Source organism: Lytechinus pictus, chromosome 16 (genome assembly GCF_037042905.1).
Source record: "Lytechinus pictus isolate F3 Inbred chromosome 16, Lp3.0, whole genome shotgun sequence".
NCBI classification, from domain to species: Eukaryota; Metazoa; Echinodermata; class Echinoidea; order Temnopleuroida; family Toxopneustidae; genus Lytechinus; species Lytechinus pictus.
In genome coordinates this window covers 5,120,228-5,124,019 of record NC_087260.1, presented here as the reverse complement: position 1 = coordinate 5,124,019, position 3,792 = coordinate 5,120,228, and positions in this window count along the sequence as shown.

The following is a 3,792-nucleotide window of genomic DNA, read 5'->3' as shown; positions in this document are numbered from 1 at the left end:
AAGAAAACATTAAAAAAAGGCGTGAGTTTATTTTGCTGTCCTTTCTTGTTACCCCCCCCCCCAAAAAAAATGAAGGAATGAATGAATGAAAGACAAAAAGAAAGAAAGGAAGAAAGAATAAAAAAAGGAAGGAAGGAAGAAAAAAGCAAAGGTAAAGAAAGGATAGATGTGAAGGAAGGAAAAAAAGAAAGAACTAAAGAAAAAAAGAAGGAAAGGAAAGAAAGAAAGAACAAAAATAAGAAAGAAAGAACTAAAGAAAAAAAGGAAGGAAAGAAAGAAAGAAAGAAAAAAAAAAAGAAGGAAAGAAATGATGCAAGCAATAAAGAAAGAAAAAAGACAGAAAGTAATGAAAAAAGAAAAAGAAAGAAGGAAAGAAGCAATAAAACAAGAAAGAAAGGGTAAAAGGAGAGATGGAAAGAAGGAAAAAAGAAAGAATAAAAGAAACGAAGGAAGAAAAAAGTAAAGAAAAAATGTGAAGGAAGGAAAAAAAAAACCAAAGAAGGAAAGGAAGGAAAGAAAGAACAAAAGAAAAAAAGAATGAAAGAAAGAAGGAAAGAAATGAAGCAAGCAATATAGAAAGAAAGAACAAAAGACAAAGTAATGAAAGAAAGAAGGAAAGAAGGAATAAAAAAGAAAGAAAGGATAAAAGGAGAGATGGAAAGAAGGAAAACAGAAAGAAAGGATTGAAAGAAGGAAGAAATCAAGAAAAGGGAAAATGATAGAAGGAAAAAAGAATGTTGGGAAGGAATAAAGAAGGAAGGAAGCAAGCAAGCAATATAAAAAAAAGAAAGAAAATGTAAAAGAATAAATGAAAGGAAGAACAAAAAAGAAAGACCAAACTTCAAAGAAAGAAAGGAAAGGAAGCAAGCAGTAAATAAAAGGAAGAAAGAAAAGGTAAAAGGATAGATGGAACAAAAGGGAAAAAGAAAGAACAAAAGACAAAGAAGAAAGGAAGGAATGAAAGAGAGAAAGGGCTGAAAGAAGGAATAAAAACAAGAAAGGGTAAAGAAAGGATGGATGGAATGAGGAAAGAAAGAAAGTAACAAAGAATGAAGGAAAGAAAGGGGAAAAGAAGGAAGGAAATGAAGAAAGAAAGAAGAGATAAATATAGGATGGATGGACTCAAGAATTAAAGAAAGAAGGAAATCAAAAAAGAAAGAAAAAGAAAGAGCATTAGAAATATAGAAAAATATTAACAGGACAGAAAGAATGAAAGAACGAAAGACAAAGAAAAAGGGAAAATTAAAAAAGAAAGACAGTAAAAGAAGAGAGGGAAGAAACAAAGAAAGATTGAAAAGAAAGAAGGAAAGAAAACAAAGGAAGAAAGCTAAAACTATCATCATAAATAAATTATCAGTTTCTTTTTGGCTCAATTAAAATATACTAGTACTAGCTACGAAAGAAACCAAGTGTATCAACACACACACAAATGCATATGTGGGGCTATCATGTATTCAGACGATATCACTCGAAACCCGATCTCTTTGAACTAAAACAGAAGTGAAAATTTCTCCTTTTACTGCTTACAAATGACAGAGTTACCCCAATTTTGGCAAATTTTTAGGAAATATGGACATTATAAGAGCTTTTCATTAGTGTGAAATGTGAATTTTGACAGTTCTGTGAGAGATTTCTGCCAGAGGTTAGCCAAGCTTCGTTCGTGCAGCCAGTAGGAAATTTACCATGTGGGCTGTGTGGCTGGCTAGCCATGTGTACACTGTATGTTACCCTATTAAAAATTGCATGCGATTCATTCTGTGTGTGTTCTGTGTGTGAATGCCAGAATTTAACGGGAGGAAAATGGTTCGCAATTTGAGTCATGGAATATTTTTCATGTTTATGTTGGACTAGCGAATTTGACCATTTCTGAAAAAGCTACTGGCCCAACAATAGTTTTTATTACTGTTTATGTCGGACCCATAAATCTTGCTATTTTTGGAAAAATTACTGGCCCGACAATGATATTTTTTACTGGTCATGTCGGACCAGTAAATCTTGCTATTTCTGAAAATCTACTGGCCCGACAGTGATTTTTACCGGTCTGGGACCGTCGGACCGGCGCTAGTGTCGAGCCCTGCATTTTGTCACAAAAACATTCTTTCCTCCTAAGGTTATAGAGTCAACATGTTTTACTTTGATTGTTTAATCATGTTTTATCATTTGGAAACTGGATTCTTTTGGAAGTGGAATATTAATGTTGACTTATTAGATTAAAATGCAAAATCTATAGTGTTTCTTTTTTTTCTTTTGTAGAAAAAAAAAAATATTTTGAAACTTTTCAATCATGTTTCATTATTTTGAGACTGGATTTGCTTTTGAAAGGGGAATATCATAAATGTTGACTTTTTAATTAAAATGCAAAAATTATGTTTATTTTTTAGTTTATTTTTTTACATATCTTTTTAAGTTTCTTTTTTAAATTATTTTTTCATTTTTTTTCTGTCATATTTCATTATTTGGAGCCTGGATTTGCTTTTGAAAGGAGAATATCTTAAATGTTGATTTTTTTTTATTAAAATGCACGAACTAGATGTTTATTTTTTTGTTGTTGTAATTTTTGTCACTCTTGTAAGAAAATACATGAAAACTCAGAGGAAAGAATATTTATTTCATTTCCAGATGGGTCTAAGTCCTGTATTTATGTTTTCTTTATTATTAATTGTACTACTTATTTTTTTATTCACTTTTCTTTTTTTTAGGGGTGCAGGTGGGGGTTGTGTTTTGAATTGGAAAATGGAGATGGGATTGGTACAAGTTTTTGTGTCACTTTTGTTTCTCTTGTTTTTAGTGCTTGTTTGGAGCTTTGATGTCTGTTTTGTTGTTGCTTAGAGCTTTGTTATATATTTTTCCTGGTTGTTTTTTGTTTTGTTTTGAAAGAAATAGACCACTCTTTTCCTTTTCTTTTGGCTTCGACTAATAATTTAAATTTATTTATTTTTCTTTAAAAAGAGAGCTCAAACAGGGCCTTTGTAATACAATGTATGTATACAAATATAAGAAATTGACAACTGATAGAATATATTAAAACTTAATTTTCGTCCTTCTTGATACTTGAAATAAATTGCATATACAATTCTACATACATATTTTACACTCAGCTGCTCATTCCTTCTAAAATGTAATCACATGTCCATTGTCTCTCAAATCAAAAGCTACATATTATACATAATAACAAATTGTTGAAACATTAGAATACATAAGGAATTGGTGAAACAATCAAATACATCAGAAAAAAGCACACATATTTTTATTTGGTCATACAAAGTACAAAAGTACATACACATATACAAAATTACAATACTAAGTTGAAAAAGAGCTTGTAATTTATATCAGAAAAACAAAGAAATACATTAGAAATTACAAAAACAACACTTTAGACAAATACATTTAGGAAATTATCTACATGATGCTGTTTTTATGCCAACTAAATTATATGAATTATCTATCATAATCACCTTCATTTGGCAAAAAAAGAGGCGAGTAATTGTGATTTTGTGTTATTTGCATAATTAATTAGAATTAATTAGAAGAAATTATTTTACACATAATAAGAAACATTACAAGATGAATTGATACACATCAATTGAGCCTTCTCTCACCTTTCCATTGATACCTAAATTACTTCATAGGGCTCAAAAACAAAGAAGTTAGAGCCTGTTGAAGACTTGGGTTCAAAATGGTCACAAAATGGTCACAAAAATCGGTTCTGTACTCCATTGACTTTGCATTAAGACAATGACCACAAATTTGGATGAATATGCGCGACTTAAACTGGAATAACTTTATAATTTC